General features: G+C 58.9%; 1 protein-coding gene across 3 annotated transcripts in view; it reads left to right on the top strand.

Annotated features, from left to right (window-relative positions):
- Nucleotides 1–12,569: 12,569 nt before the first annotated feature.
- Nucleotides 12,570–16,619, top strand: part of LOC102929598 (junction plakoglobin) — a 50,760-nt gene continuing 46,710 nt past the window's right edge. For 2 of the 3 annotated variants that reach the window (XR_006287659.1, XM_037886926.2), the window contains exon 1: nucleotides 12,570–12,680. The gene's annotated coding sequence lies outside the window, so the exon portion shown is untranslated. Of the gene's footprint in view, nucleotides 12,681–13,365; nucleotides 13,624–16,619 lie in introns of those variants that run through there. The other variant, XR_006287660.1, reaches the window with a different exon arrangement.

The raw sequence follows: 16,619 nt of genomic DNA, 5'->3' as shown, positions 1-16,619 counted from the left end.
ACAGACTCCACGTATGACCCTGGGTATGTCACTTAGCCTCCCAGTTCCCAAGGGTGCAGGGGGTCCAGCCGCACTGCCCTGCCTCGCAGGGTGAGGGGGCGTGAATTGTGAGGCACTCAGCTCCCACAGAATGGGACCTGGCTCAGGCTAGGTGGGGCAGACGCTGGGAGGGAGCCCTGGCTCCCAGGCTCTTGCTCTAGCCTGGGCTCTTTAAAGTCAGGCCACACCGAAGGCCTGCTTGGCTTGGCTGGTTGCTCTGGTTTAACCCACCCGCTGCTCGGCAGAGCTCAGCCGTTGTGGCGACTGCAAGCAGCACAGACGAGAAACGTCGCTCGGACTCTCCCCCGGCCGCGACGGAGCCACTTCTTGGACCAGCCCGTTTCCAGCAGCGGGTAGTTCCGAGCTGTGCCCCAGCCCCTTGGAGATCTCTGGGGCGGGCGGCAGCCTGGGGGCCCCTAGGGGTACATCCATGCTGCAGAAAGGCCCCTGGGTTGACCGACTCAGGCTTGGGCTACGGCACTAAAACTAGGTCTGCAGACGCCCCTGCTGGGGCTCTGACTGGGGGGAGCCCTGAGAGCGCAGGAAGGGGAAGAGCAGAGCGAACGCAGGACAGCATCCGTGCTACAGCCCCCCCCGCGAGGGCTGGTTCAACCCCCAGCTGCGAGCCTGGCTCTGCAGCCCACGCTCCAGAGACTCTCGCTTCGCTCTGGAGGGGCCTTGGCGCCCGCTCAGATGGAGCCGTCCCATCAGCGCTGGAGTCTGGCCCACGCCCGCGTGGCCTTGCCCGGAAGCCTCGGCCCCTTTCCAGGACGGGTCCAGCAGCTCTTCCGGGGGGCAGAGGGCAGGGCAGCGTCGCCCCTCACCCCCTGCCAATCACACCTGCTTCTCACCGAGCCTCAGCTGCAGCACCTGGACCCTGCTCCCACCACTTGGGAAATGCAAGTGGCTTAGCAGGGGGGGGCTCCCACACCCAGCCCTGGGCCAGCGTCACCCTCCAGCAGCTGCTGGCAAACTCCCCCTTTGTGTGTGTGCATGGGGGGGGGCCTACGGGAGCTGCTTCGTCACCGTGTGGATCAAATACCAGGATAATGGGAAAGGCTGAGCGTGACTCCTCACCCCGGCCTGTGCGCTGAGCACTAGCACCCCCGCCAGCCCAGGCCTGGGCTCTCCCCCCCAGCTCTGCTGATGCCCCTCAGTCCCGACCCACAGCTCTGCCAGCACCCCTCAGTCCTGATGTGCAACCCCCTGCTGGCCCACCCTGGGCTCCCCACCCACAGCTCTGCTGTGGCCCCTTAGTTCCAACCTGCAGCCCCCCATCGTGCTGTGGGCCCCAGCTCCGCCGCTCCCTCGAGGGGCTTGTGGGGCAGCAGGTGGGAGTTGCTGCCAGACCCCAGCTCCCACCACCTGTTGCATTTTCCTCTCGAGTAACAGTCCCTGGAGCCCCCTGCGCGGCTGGGGCAGGCTGTGCCCAGAGCCGCCCGCCCTCCCGCAGGAGCTGCGTCCTCGCCCCGGGAAGGGCAGAGCTGGGGTCTGGCAGCACGAGGGGCCGTGTCCCTTTGTCCTTGTGCTCTGGGCTGAGCTGTTTGGCTCTCAGGCTGCCACAGGGTCTGGGCTACAAGTGCCCCCGCAGCTGAGCCCAGCCTGGCTCCCGTCAACTCGGCCAGGGCGAGGCGAGGCTGAGCCGTGATCAGTGCAGTGCCTACCACCTGTGCAATTATCTACACCTGTGTTTGCCAAGGGCCCTGCCCCCACCCCCACCCCCACCCCAGTGCTGCAGTCCTGCTTGTCTGGTCGGTGCAGCCTGACCCCAGGTCCAGGGGAAACAGGTAGAGCTGGGGGGCTGGAGCTGCTCCCTGGTGTAAACCTGACCCATGGAAGGAGCCGTTCAGAGCTCTGGCCTCTGCCCTGAATTGCAGGTGGCCAGCCCCAGATACCTGCACCAAGAGCTGAGCAGGGACCTTGCAGTGGCTTCACCAGGTGGGTCTGTGGGGAGGCTGATGGGAGTTGGGCTCATCTGATCCCACTGGGACCTGCCCCCTGGCTGGGCTGGGCTGGGCCGGGCCGGGCCAGGCCAGCTTCCCCTGCCTCCCAGGCTGGGCCCTGCTGACCTGCTCCATTTGATGCCATTTGTCTGGCTTCCTGAGTGTGATACACACATGCAGTGAATTTTATCCAGCCTCAGCACCTCACTTTCCCATGAGGAGTGAGTGGTCCCTGCTGAGCTGGGGGCCTGACTCTGGCCCTCAGGGGACTGGGTGGAGGGTTCTAGCCCTAAACAGGTGCTGGCCAGGCAGGGCTCTGTCCTGATGCCTCACCCGAGCCGGCTGGGGTAGTCATCTGCCTGCCCAGGGCCCTGCTGCTCTGCCAGCAGTTGCTGGACGTTGGTCCCTGCTCTGGTGCCATCCACACTGGCTTTGATTTACCCAGGAGACTCACCACCCCCCCACCCCGCCCCGACTCCAGCCCTTCTGCCTGCAGGGCCTCAGAGAAACAGGACTTGCCTCCCCCCTCCTCAGGCACTTGCTCCTCGGGCCCCTGGCCAGGCTGCAGTCCAAGCTCTGGCCTCTTTGCAATGAGGGGTGCTAATAACCCCCTCCCCTCAGTCCCTTTCATGCTGGGATCCCAGGGTGCGGCAGGGACACTAATGCAGTAACCCCTCAAGCCCCCTGCACAGAGGGTCCAGGTTGCCATTGTACAGGGGTAAACTGAGGCACGAGGCGGGATGGGATTTGGTCATGCCAGGCACAGATGGGAATGGGACCCAGGAGTCCTGGTCCAGTTGCCTGTGCTGGTGTGCTTCAGGGGGATGAGGTAAAAAGTGAGGTGTCCTCCCCCAGACGAAGGGGCGGGCTGAGATAAGCGGGGCCTGTAGCTCCTGCCCCCGGCTCTGAGACAGCCACCACCAAAGCTCAGGTTCCTACGAGCCCCATGAGTCGTGAGGCCAAACCTCCCGTGATGCTTCCTATGCACGGCTTGCACTGCAGGCCCCAGCCTGGTCTGTGACACTCCTGCACCCCGTGCCCAGACAGACGGAGCCCCTGCAGCTCCGCCAGGCCTGGGGCAGGGTGTCTGGCTTGCGGTTCCTCTCGAGTTCCAGAGGGCTCAGCAGAGCCGCCCTGCGTGTCTCCTGCTAGCCCGGTCCCGGCACGGCGTCGAGCACTCCCCGGCCCTGCACAGCGAGCTCCTTGTGTCTTGAAGCCATCTGGAGCCTTGGGGACCCTGGCTCCATGCCACAGCCTGTGCAGGGGAAGGGACCGAGAGTCTCTTCCTGGGCTGGAGCCTGGAATGTCTGCAAGGGGCAGGAGGGAAGGAGAGGGGACTGGCGGTCGGGTGGGGCGGTGGTTGCGGAGGGATCAAGGAGCCGGGAGGGGTAGGATGGCAGGGAGGGGGCAGCGCTGCTGGCTGAAGTGCGTGTGAAGCAGCATTGTGCCATGCACAGTCCAGCCGGTGCCGCGTGCGTGGTGGGAACTTGGCTCTGGAGCTCAGAGCTGCATAGCGAGCCCTGGAGTCCCGCTCCTCCCAGAGCGGGCGCAGCCTGGGCAGCCGCGGTGCCAGCTCCCCACTCTGCCCTTTGATCCAGGCTAGAGAGACGGCCCCGCGTGACCCTGCCTCGGTGCCACTGCCTGATGCTCGGACTCCTGGGACGGTGCCAGGCTGCTGCAGGGCGGGAGGGGTTGTCTTCCCCCTCCACCGCCCGCCCAGCCAGGAGTGGGGGCCCTGTGGCCCGGCCCCAGCCCTGCCGTGCCAGCGGGAAGCCAATCAGTGCAGACAGTGTAAATAATGCAGGAGGCAGATGTTCTGTTCAATCTGCTTGGGCTGCAACATGACTGCGATTGGAGCTTGAATTGGTGCTCAGTCGATTTATGGGCAGTTTGAGGGAGAGAACTTGGGAACTGGAAGGCTTTAGCTCCTGCAGCTTAGGGTGGGACAGGCCCTCCCTCCTCTGTCCCTGTGTCGTCCCCCCCCCAGCCCCTCCGCACGCAACACAAGTGATCCAGCGAGCTCTGCTCATCCCAGAGCACCATACGCAAGGTGCCCTCAGGCTCAGGGCCAGGTGGTTCTGTGCAAACTCGGAGCTGCGGTATTTCCAGCCTCCAAGCTGCATGCAAAGTGCCTTCCTGCCTCCCATAGCTGGGGGCAGCTGGCTGCATCGGCAGGGCTGGGCTAGCAGGGACTGCAGGGCAGGATTGAGGGACCCTGGCAGAGCTGGGGGGGAGCCCAGGGCTGGGCTAGCAGGGGCTACAGGGCGGGATTGAGGGGCCCTGGCAGAGCTGGGGGGGAGCCCAGGGCTGGGCTAGCAGGGGCTACAGGGCGGGATTGAGGGGCCCTGGCGGACCTGGGGGGGAGCCCAGGGCTGGGCTAGCAGGGGCTGCAGGGCTGGATTGAGGGGCCCTGGCAGAGCTGTAATTAATACTTTCCCTTTCTATATCATTTGTTCATTTTAATCAGAAACGCCTCCCCTCCTCCATCCTGGAGCATGGTCAGTACCACCCCCGAGGCGAGGAGTCCGGTGGCTGTCCCGAGCTCCGGCAGCAAGCTGGACCGGCGCAGCGAGGACCAGACCCCAAGAGTTCTCGATCCTCTGTCCTAACCCCTGCAGTAACCAGCTTCCCTTGTGCCTGTTTGGCCTGGCTCAGATGCCACCAGCCCTGGGCTCTCCTGACCATTCAGGTCAGTCGCGATATTTAATCCCATAACGTGTGTCAGGGAGGGGACATGCCAGGGTTTCTCCCGGGAGGCTGGATGGCCAGAGGAAGCAGCCAGCTGACCTTCAGTGCCACACTTTCCAGGCCAGCCCTGCCCGGCAGGCTCTGAAGCCCAGGGGAGAAGCCTGTTGCAGGGGACGAGACCTACCAGGTTAGTGCAGCCGCTTCTTCTCTTTGCCTTTCCAATCCACTTTATTAATAAACAATAACGCTCCAAGGAACCAAGCCCTGGCTCTGACTGCAGGGCTGAGCCAGTGAATTATAGATGAATTGGCCGCACACTTAACTGAAATTGACTGCACCTAATGCACTGCTGAAATATTTACAATGATTTACTCTGTACTCCAGCAAAGGCAGGAGTTGGGGACGATGTGCGACGTTCTTGGCTCTGGACGCATGGAGCTGGCGCCCTGCTTTCGCACTCCTCACTCTCCGTCTCCTTGTGGAGCCTGTGGCGGGGAGGGGGGGATTTGGGGGGTTGTCTGGCACAGGGGCTGGGCCAGAGAGTGAAACCACACGCCCCGTGGAACCCACCCTTCTGCAAGGATGTGGCCAGTCTTGGACTCCATGGATCAGCTTGATCCACACCCACCCAGCATCTGCCTGGGTGCGGCAAGAGGCCTTAAAACCATAGGCAATCTGGTTCTCTGCCCACCCCAGCGTAAATCAGGAGCGATGCTCTGAAGCCAACAATTACGCTACCCCTCGGGCCAGATTCGGATTGCCCTTACTCTAGCTTTACCCCAGTGCCATGGCACTGCCAGCAGTGGGGTGCTCCTGCTTTACAGCAGCGTAAGTGGGAGGAGCGTTTAGGCCCGGATCCAGCAGCTGGCGAAGGCTGCACAGTTGACATGCAGTGAAAGCTTGCAGGGGGGGCGCTGGACTCCAGCTGTCGACTTTCAGGGGGCTGGGCATATGCTCCCCCCTCGGCATGGCTGGGGTCGGTGCCAGGCTGTTGCTCCTGGGAAGCCAGGAGTGTAACCAGCAAGAAATAGGCAATGAAATCTGCCGGCCTTGTCTGTGGAGAGAAAAGCGAAGAGCAAAGGACCGGGAGTGCCTGACCGTTCTCAGCCCCCTCCTGGTGCAGCGCCCCAGGGTGGCTTATTCCTGGAATGGGCGGGGGAAATCTGTGGGCCCCTCGCTGTGGCTGCACCCTGGGCAGGGGCAGTCACCTTCCTGGAGGTTCCTCTGCTCCTGTGGTGGGGAGTGTTGAGGTAGCTGTGGGCAGAGCTCCTGCTGCGGGAGAGGTGGCTGGCCCTGCCCCCTGCTCTGTCTAGGCACTTACCTGGCTTTCATCACACTCCCAGCACCCCGGGAGGCAGGGATGTGTCACCCCCATTTTACAGACAGGAAACTGAGGCCTGTCATAAAAGAAAAGACTCACCCAGTGAGTCTGGCTGAGCCAGGAATTGAGCCCAGCCCTCCTGACTCCTAGTCCAGCCAGTGCTCACACCCTGCCTCCCACCGTTTGTTGTTATAGGATTGCCACTGGACCACGATCCCAGCGTCTGCAGATCCCCTGGGCGGTAATATTTACACCCCCCCCCCCACTCCTCCAGCCAGGCTGGATGCTTTTCCAGGCCTCTGCAACCCAGACACCAGCTCAGGTGAATCTCAGCTGGTGCTACCTGGTTGTGGAGCAGTGTGGAGTGACCACACCTCACGGTCAGGGACATTTACATGGCAGGAAGCTTTCAGCCTGGCCAGGCTGGTGTGAATGCTCCTCTGCTCTGCACCTTGCAGGGACCTGCCGCTAATAATAGGAGAGCTCCCGGGCAACCCTAGAATAGCAAACTAGCGTGTGCAGCCCAGAGCTCCCGGGCAACCCTACAATAACAAACTGGAGAGCACCAGCCAACTCTCGTGAGCATCCCTTCCTCGATGTGCCCCGGCTCACGCAGGAGGGAGGACCGCGCAGTTCAGCACAGGAACAGATCTTGGTTTCAAATGACCCGTCGTGGAATCTCCGAGAGCAGCAGTCGAGCGAAGCGGGGCCAGAACTGGGCCTGATCCTCAGGGGCCTGGTGCTCGCTTCTGCTCAGGTACTTGGCACTATTGTGGGCTTCTGGCCTCCCATGCCCCTTTTTAGCTGGGCGTTTGCAGAGCCATGTCTGTAATTAAGTGAAATAAGGTGCTCCCCCTCCCTCCCCAACTTGGGCTGCTAGGGTGGAAAGTTCCTGCTGGAAACTCACACGGGCGTTGTCCCAACTCCCTGCCACACGGGTAGGAGCCCCAGCTCCTCGTGGGAGACGGCACAGCGGAGGCTTTGGGCCTGCACAGAGGACGCCAGCAGAGACGGAGGCTGCAAGGGAAGGGCCCCAGAGCTGGCTGTGTCAATGCAGCCCTGCTCCTTCCCAGGAAACTGAGGGATCCTAGTCCCCTGTGTCCCCCCCCCCCCCAGCTCACTTTACACAGAGAGGCTGCTGGCATGCAACCAGGGCCTGGAGCTGGTGGTTAGAGCAGATGGAGCGATACTGGCTGGGGGGGTCTCTCTCGCTGAGAATTGCCCTGAAGGATGACTTCTCTGCCACTGCAGAGGCAAAGGGTCTCTGTGTGAGAGCTGAGTTGGGGTTGCGGGGGGCAGTGTGCTCAGCCCCTGGCATGGGGGCAGAAGGGGGTTTGCTGTAACTTAATAGTGACCCCCCGCCCCCGCCTAATGACCAGCCAGTAGTGCAGGACCCCGGTCAGTGTCCCACTAGGAGTCCCGGCTCCCAGCCCTCTTCTGGCCAATCACTGGTCCATTTTCAGCCATAATTCCACTTTTTGGGTTTCCTCAAAACAATCCCCCAAATCAGAATCGTACCAGGAGCCTCCCACAAGCCCTTGCCCTGGGGAGCTCCCGGGGGGAATCTGCAGTGCCTGAGGGTCATTAGCAGGCAGAGGGGAAGGACAAGGGTGACTTTGCTCTCAGGGAGAGACACATCTCGGTGGCCTTGATACTTTGCAGCCCCCCTTTTACAGCAGGGCTAGGTTTGGTCCCTTGTCTGTATTAATCCAATGAGGGGACACAGAGGTGCTGTGGGCAAGATGCCCTGTTGGTGTTTGTATTGCTCTAGCACCCAGCAGCCCCTGCGAGGGACCCGACCCTGCTGCGCCAGGCACTGTACAAACATGGAGCCGGGACACCATCCCTGCCATGCAGAGCTCCCAGCCGCCTTGTGCAAAGCGTGCGTTGGCTGCGCCCGTTCTGCTCTGCGCCCACTTAGTGCTGCCACGAATAAAGCCGATTCCTGCTTTCCCCCCGGTCCTGGATCCCCACAGGCTGCTCTCTATGGTGCGGAGGGGATTGTCCTTGGGATGGGGGACGGTCCAGGGTGATGAGGAATGGCCTCGGCCCCGCGTCCTGTCTCCTTGCCTTGCCCTGCGGGGAGAGGGGCTCTCTGAGCTGATCGTTATTTTGACAGGCCTTAGATGTAGGACAGCTGCGAACCGTAGCCACTGTGCATTAGTGGCTTCAATTGAAGTCTGCCGAGGGAGCCGAAGGGAAGTGCAGCCGGGCTTGTGTCACACAAATGGCTTTTGGAAAGCGCGGTGCATTGATAGTTTTTAATGGGGGTACGAACCAAGCCTGGAAGCACTGTCAGGAAATGGAGTTTTAATAATAACCTTTCTCCTGATGGCTGGAAAGGGGCTACCGAGGGACTGGCTACAAAGTGCAGCGGCAGATAATTGTGTTGTTCAAGTCGTGCTGAACACAGGAGGCCAGGCCGTGCTCTAATCCCCGGGCAGGAGATACAAACCAGAAAACACACACCAGGAGCTGTACAGCACCTGTTACGTTTGCCAGTTCGTTAATCTGGTGCCAGGGCAGCAAGGAGGGGTGGGTGGATGAGAATCGACAGCGCTGACAGGCTGGAATGAGAGGGTGACGGTGTAAATAACACGGTGAGGAACAGCAGTTCCCAAATAACTGACACGTCCCAGGATTCTTCCGGATCTAATGGAGGGAGACGGGAGGCAGGCAGCTGTGCTGGAGGGCAGGGCGTGGTGAAGGATCTGCTTGGATGTGTCGTTCACCTGTTAGTTTCCAACTCCCACGCCCTCTTTCCGAAGCAGGGGCAGGAAAACCCCAAAGCCAGCCTTTCAAGTCCATGGCTGCAGCAGGGATATTCCTGCAATCAGGGCCCTGGCTGGTGAATTCTTTATGGGTGATAAAAGGACGTGGGCCCCCTTTATTTATTCCTCCCTCAACCCTCCCAGATACCTTTCTAATATGCAGAAAGGGCCTCTTGGGTTTTGGTTTTAGTACTCGGCTTAATTTGATTGATCCTGGTCTTTTCTGCCCCTGTTTTTCCCCAGAAGAACCTGGTCTTGTGCACAGATGGCTCAGTAAAAACCCTGAGTGCAGATTGGCAAAGCCCCATTTGTCCCGGTTAAACTTGGCTTCTAGCTTCTCTGGAGCAGTAATCGCACCAGGCTGCCTGTGCAGGGACGGTAGCCTGTCGTTGGACTTGATCAGCAGCAGGGTGAGTGGGGTTAACAACAACTTCCACAGGCAGAGGACAAGGTTAATACCGAACCCAGGCATCCCCCCAAGGTGATAGTGGATGGATGAGGAGGAAGGAGGGGAGTACTTGTGGCACCTTAGAGACTAACCAATTTATTTGAGCATAAGCTTTCGTGAGCTACAGGGGGGCACAGGGCGGGGTGATGAGAGAAGGAAGATTGCATCAGGCAGATCAGTGAGCTCCATCCAGGCAAGGTGTAATGAGAGAAATAGACACTGAGGGTGATACAGAGAAGGGTGATTTCAGTGACTGCACTGCGAAGCTGGATGAACCCCACTGACATGTGGTCCTGGTCCAAAGTGTGTGTGTGTGTGTGTGACAAAGAGGAATACTTGTGTCACCTTAGAGACTAACAAATTGTTAGTCTCTAAGGTGACACAAGTACTCCCTGTTGTTTCAACCAAAGAGGGTGCAACAAATCAAAGGAAAATGCCTAACTGAATGGAGATGGAAAGAGATGGGAGCAGAGGTGTTTGCTTTGCCTTCTGGTTCAGTGAGCTGTTAAGCTCCCTATGGGTGGCAGCCTCACATCAGACCACCTGCAACTTGGCTGTGACGCTCCTGGCTTCCAGGAACAAGCTCTTAGTTATATCAGGATTTGAATGCATTGTCTTGCAACCATCTGTGTACAACACCCTGTGGAATGCAGTTGTTTAGCCACGACCATGCGTTCTTCAGAGTGGCGTGATGGTCCCATTAGTCATATATAGGGCTAGTTATATATAATGTGTGTATATTTGTGAGCAGGGGAGCCAGCAGCCTGAACCCCAGCGCTCCACATGGGGCTGGCAGCCTGAGCCCGAGGGAGAGCAGGGCCGGGCAGTTGTGGCGGAGCCCTGTGGAGTGTGGAGGAAATTTAAACTTAAATCCCTGGAAATATTCATTTTTAGGAGGGGGTTCATGCGATTTCACAATTTAGTGAAAGGGGTTCGTGGGCTGTTAAAGTTTGGGAACCACGGCTATAGAGGCTTTCAGACACATGGTATCTCTGCAAACACTTCAAAGAGGTAAAGAATCCAAGTCCCAAGATATTTCAAATTCAAGATACTTTATTAGTGTTTCAAGCCAGACAAAGGGTTATCGAAGAGTGATTGAGGTAGAAGCCTCAGGTCTGGGTCCCTGGTCACTGTAGCAAGCATCTGGAAGCTGCTGGGGTTTATTTTCTATTCATTTGTCAGCATCGCTGGTGGTGGCAGGGTGTTAAACTGTGAGATGCTATTCCTATCAACTTGCTCCTTTCCCTGCAGGCCGGGCACAGGTTCTCCTCATTGCTTTTTAATGGGAAGTCTTTTATCATTTCTGATCATTGGAGGAAATATCGTTCTTCCCGACCCCGGGACCCTGGAGTAGAAAAGAGACTCCGTTTCAATTTCTCCTCTGTCAAATTGGTTGCACAGTTGTTCCTGTCTGGGTTTGCGCTGTGTTGCAGGGAATGCAAGGGAGAAACAAATGTTTTCACAGGAAGTCAGGAGAGAAATGGAGTGACACAAGGAGCCTGGTGCAGGCAGGAGGAGAGGCAGAGGAGAAGGCTCTTGCATACGGATTAAAGGATTGTGTTGGGAACTTGGGGCCAGAAGGGAAACCAGTGCTACATGAAGAGAAGGGAGCCAAGGAAGTCGTCAAGCTTGGCTGGAGCTAGTGCACCGAGGCGTTGCAGAATAACGAAGGCAGTTTTGAACTGGATCCTGACAAGGGAGGTGGTTGAGCATGAGGTTATTGAACATGGCGGGGCCCGTTGCGCTCAAACAGCTAAACCGTGCGCAGCCACCCGTGAGGGAGCCATGGCTGCTGTCCGCTGTGAGCTCCATCTCCAAGTCCTAGCTTCTAGCCCAGACTCCCCCTGTCCCCCATCCGGCTTCCCCCTGCCCCTGCCAGACTCCCCCTGCCCCCCACCCCAGCTTCCTGCTGCCCCTGCCAGACTCCCCCGACCTTGGCTTCCCCCTTCCCTCCACTCCTGCCAGATTCCCCCTGCCCCCGGCTTCCCCCTCCACCCCTGCCAGACTCCCCCTGCCCCCGACTTCCCCCCGCCCCTGCCAGACTCCCCCGACCCTGGCTTCCCCCTGCCCCACCCCAGACTCCCCCTGCCCCTGACTTCCCTCTGCCCCTGCCAGCTTCCCCCGATCCTGGCTTCCCCCTTCCCCTGCCCCTGGCTTCCCCCTGGCTTCCCCCTGCCCCACCCCAGACTCCCCCTGCCCCCGACTTCCCCCCGCCCCTCCCAGACTCCCCCGCCCCTGGCTTCCCCCTGCCCCACCCCAGACTCCCCCTGCCCCCGGCTTCCCCCCGCCCCTGCCAGACTCCCCCGCCCCTGGCTTCCCCCTGCCCCACCCCAGACTCCCCCTGCCCCCGACTCGCCCCTGCCAGACTCCCCCGACCCTGGCTTCCCCCTGCCCCACCCCAGACTCCCCCTGCCCCTGACTTCCCTCCGCCCCTGCCAGCTTCCCCCGATCCTGCCTTCCCCCTTCCCCTGCCCCTGGCTTCCCCCTCCCCCACCCCAGACTCCCCCTGCCCCCGACTTCCCCCCGCCCCTCCCAGACTCCCCCGCCCCTGGCTTCCCCCTGCCCCACCCCAGACTCCCCCTGCCCCCGACTTCCCCCTGCCCCTCCCAGACTCCCCCTGCCCCCGACTTCCCCCCGCCCCTCCCAGACTCCCCCGACCCTGGCTTCCCCCTGCCCCACCCCAGACTCCCCCTGCCCCTGACTTCCCCCCGCCCCTGCCAGCTTCCCCCGATCCTGGCTTCCTCCTTCCCCCCGCCCCTGCCAGCTTCCCCCTGCCCCACCCCGGCTTCCCCCGCCCCCGACTTCCCCCCTCCCCTGCTAGACTCCCCCGACCCTGGCTTCCCCCTGCCCCACCCCAGACTCCCCCTGCCCCCGACTTCGCCCCGCCCCTGCCAGCTTCCCCCTGCCCCCCCCCCCAGCTTCCCCCTCCTCCTGCCAGACTCCCCCTGCCCCGCACCCCGGCTTCCCCCTGACCCCGACCCCGACCCCGGCCAGACTCCCCCTGCCCCCGCCCCTCCCCTTTCGCAAGCTCCTCCCTCCTAGCCTCGAGCCCCTCCCTCACCTGCATGACCTCATCCAGGTGGGCACCTCCCCACTTGCCTTAGGGACACCCCCACCCCGGCCTTCCGCCCCGTGACCGCCATCCCCGACGTCCAATCGCCTCCCAGCTCCCAATCCAAGCGCCAATCCGCTTCCGGCCCCGCGTGCCCGGCCGCCCTCCGCTCGGCAGGCGGCCAATGGGGAGGCGGTCCAGCGAGCCAGGGGGCGGCGGAGCCCCCGCCCCTGCCGGCGTGAGGGAAGGGCGAGCGGGCCAATGAATGGGCGGCGGCGAGCGGGCGGTGCCTGTGTCCATGGGGACCGCGGGGGCGGGGGCGGGGCTGGGCTGCGGGCTCTGCCCCACCCGCCTTTTGTTCGCTGGGTGCGAGCCGGGCGGCCGCCAGTGCCGGGCGGGAGCGGGGCAGCGCGCGCAGGTGAGGGCTCGCGCCTGGGGGGCGGCGGGCGGGCGGGCTGAGGGGCTCCGCGTGCCCGGGAGCGGCATTGGGGGGGGGGGGAGAGTCTGAGGGGGAACCGCCCTCCCCCCCCCCCCCCAGCCCCACAGTGGCGAGGGCTCAGGGCGGCGCCTCTCCCGGGTCAACGTCGGCGGGGGGGCGCAGCGGTCCCGGCTCCGAGCCTCGCGGGCAGGGCGGGGGGGGGGGAGGGGGTCTCCGTGCCCGGGGCGGCGGGGGGGGAGGGGGTCTCCGTGCCTGGGGCTCTGGGCGGGGGGGGGCCTCCGTGCCCGGGGGGCGGGGGGGGGTCTCCGTGCCCCGGGCTCCGGCCGGGGGGGTTCAGCATGGAGGTGTGTGTGGGGGGGGCTCCGTGTCTGGAGCTCGGGGCGGGGGGGGTTCAGCTGGGGGGGGGGGTTGTGCCGGTTTGTCTGGGGTCTGGCACGAGCCAAGCGGCGCACGAGCAAAGTTGGTGCAAGTCGGGGGGGGGGGCGGCGCTGGGGCCCGGCCTGGGCGGGGGCGGGCCCGTGTCTGTGGCCGCGGGCCCGCGGTCCGTTCGCCGGCTGGCGGTGGGGGCTCGTCCCTCGCCCGGGAGACGCGTTCCCAGCGTGACCGCCCCCGCCGGCGTTTAACGCGCCCCGCGGTCGCTCCGGATCAAGCCGGGGCGTCGCTGAAGGCCATGGGGCGCCGTGTGTATCTAATGCCGAGAATCCGAAGCGCGCTCCGAGCACCCTCTGCAGTCGCCTTGGCTGGAGCGTCAGGTTTGCCGGGTTCCTGCTAAACGTCCAGGGAGAAGTTGCTTTGCACGGAGAAACTGGATCCTGATGGGATCTGGAGCATGAGGCGCCTTGTATCTGTTTTGCACTGTGCAGCGGCTCCAGAAATCTGTACTGTGCAGTAAACCGAAAGGGACGCCTGCTGCTTATGAAAGGCAAGTGGTGTAAACTGGAGTTGTCTTGGGTTTTCAGGCTTAATGAGCTGTTTTATAATTCGGGAAATCTTGGTAACAGGCAGTGCAGCTTGATTTCCTCTTGAATGCCAAATTACAAAAATCACTGAGCTAGATGTTCTGCAAATCCACTTCAACTGGTCCTTGAAATTATACTTTTTTTTTTTTGTTTAAAGCTCAAAATGGGGGTTTCCTGTTTGCTTGCTCGAGTCTTGCTGTGGCTGTTGATTCCTTGGCAGCAAGTTTGAAAATTGTCTCCTTGGCTGGCCTTCGGTGAGAGTGGGATCACTGCTGCCCTGATTGTTATGGGAGGGAGGACGAGACAGCGTTCAGGCTCAGCTCTCCATATGCTAACATAAGATGGCAATTTCTTTGAGGCCTGAGCAACATGCACTTAAAATTGTCCCTCTGTGTAATTGACAGTGCAGTGGCTCTAGTACAGCCAGCTTTCAGGGTGAAGTTGCAGTGTGGCTGCTTATCAGCGTTTGACACATTCGCTTTCTGAGGTTGCTGTATACTGTTCATGTATTTGTTATAAAATGATCAAACATGCTTTCTTGATTCACATGCAGTGAGTCTGTGACTGATGTGTTTTTTCTTGCAAAACACAAAAACTGGTGCAGACAGGGTTTGGGCATTTGGCTCCCAGTGCTTTGAGGTCTTTGGAAGGAAGATCCTGTACAAGTGAACAGTGTTGACTCTCTTTAATGAAATTGCCTGATTGGAGTCCCCTGTAGTCACATGGCTTGTAGTGGTAGAGGCTTGATTTGCAAGCAAGTTGACACTTAGATTGCAAGTTAAAATTGTTTGCCGTGCAGTTGGCTAGGTAGGCTTGGCCTACACTTGAAAACTCTATTGGCATATCTATGCAGGTTGGGGCCTGAAAAAACCACACCCCAGTGTAGATACTATACAGCAATGTTGATGGAAGTAGTTCCGGGAGGAGGTGGCCCTCCACTGACAGCAAAACTCCTTCAAGAAGGCTGTGTCTACACTGTGTGGCTGTGCTGGTCTAGTCTTGGTGTGCACATACCCTCAGTGTCCCTTGTTGGTTTTCAGAGCGCATGCATGCTTGATCTCGGCAGTACGGTGATTGCACAGTCTATGTCACACCCTTCAAAGCTGAGTTTGGGAGCTTATAAATAAGTCCCTATCAAATTCACTGTCCATTTTGATAAATTTCACGGTCATTTTTAAAATCCATGGTTTCAGAGATTTAAATCTTATGTTTCATGGTGTTGTCACAAAGCATGGCTATGTATTAAAAAGAAATATAAACCTGTAAAGTCCTTTAAGGTAGCGTTTCTCAAACTGGGGGTCCCAACCCAAAAGGAGGTCACAAGGCTATTATAGGGGGGTGGGGGGGAGGTTTGCAATATTTTCACCCTTCTGTGCTGCCTTCAGAGCTGGGTGGCCAGACAGTAGCAGCTTCTGGCTGGGAGCCCAGTTCTGTAGGCAGTGCTTCTGCCAGCAGCAGCACAGAATTAAGGGTAGAAATACAGCGACACCCCCCACCCCCCCACAATAGCCAGGTTTCACAGTGGAGACCAGATTTCATGGTCTGTGACACGTTTTTCATGGATGTGAATTTGGTAGGGCCCTATTTATAAGAGCTTGAGCCAGTTTGTTATACTTTGCAGCATGTTGGAGTAAAGTAACTTTAGAGCCCCAAATCTTGTGTGTTCCCATCTTATTACCAGAACTGTCCTTAAGTGAGAGGGAGTTAGTATTGAGTATGAAAGTAGGCAGGACTTTGAGTGTGATGGTAAGGAGTGAAGGAATAAACTCAAACCTCATGTGTGAGTGGAAGGTAAAAATGGAGGACATGAGTCTGCAAAAGGAAGGAATCCATGGGGTAAAATTACAAGCATGTTCAGTCTGCCATGCTGCCGGGCTTTGGGGGAACCCTGGCACTGGTAGTGGAGAGGGTGTTCTAATTGCATTACTAAATGATTAGCTTAATTAATTAGGTTTGCAGCAAAGATGAAGGGACAATGCCAAAGTGTTGCTGGGAGTTGCCTGGGGGGGAAAAAACTCTTGTATAAGGACCCTGAAAAGAGAATCTCAGTAGAAAATTGCTGCCATAAAATCAGTGTGAACATGTATTTGTAAATGCCCTGATGTACTTTGCTCTCAGTGGGGAGGGTGCATATTTAATTATATGGTAAATACAGGGAGAGCTGCATGAAGGGGAGTCAGGCAGCGGTGCTTGGTGCTGTCCATAACAGAATATGGACCTGATTGTGCATTGTAAAAGTCTGAGGGCTTGTCTGCTCTTGAAATGCTACATTTGTGCTGCTGTAGTTCCTCAGTGTGAGGACTCACTCCAGCAACAGGAGGGGTTCTCCCATCCATGTTATAATCTGTACCTTATTCCCTGATAACCAGAAACTTCTATACTTAAACTCTGTACCGTTTTCTTTTTACTTCAACAGCATCTTAATAAAATTATTTAATCCACCTCCCAGAGAGGCGGGCTAGGTTGTTGGAGGAATTCTTCCCTCTACCTAGAACTGTCTACATGAGGGGTTAGGCTGGCTTACATGCATTTCTCAGGGATGTGAATTTTTCACACCTGAGTGACGTAGCTGAGTGGACTTAACTTTTGCATGTAGACCTGGCCTCAGACTATTCTGTTGGTGTGAAGTAACTGAACACAAAGCATTGTGTCTTTGCACTTTCTGTTCCGGGCTGATATCCACCCCAGTGCAGAAAACTGACCTAGCATCTGGCATGGAAAAAGTGGTGGGTGGTGGGAATCTTGAAATTGGTGTGATGCTGTACCATTGATTTAAACACTCTATTCTCAGTGAATGTTGTAGCAAAGACTGCTTAGAACCAAACTGCAGAAAATACAAGATGCATGTGAAAGATGAAACTTCTTGTGCTTGTGGTTTTCTTGGGTAGAAATTAAGTTTGGGAAGAGCAAAAGAAATAAAAACATCTTTTCACAATAATACCAAATGTTCTGAAATCGG

This window comes from Chelonia mydas, chromosome 27 (assembly GCF_015237465.2).
Source record: "Chelonia mydas isolate rCheMyd1 chromosome 27, rCheMyd1.pri.v2, whole genome shotgun sequence".
In the NCBI taxonomy this organism is placed as follows: domain Eukaryota; kingdom Metazoa; phylum Chordata; order Testudines; family Cheloniidae; genus Chelonia; species Chelonia mydas.
This window is presented reverse-complemented; position numbering and strand designations above follow the sequence as displayed.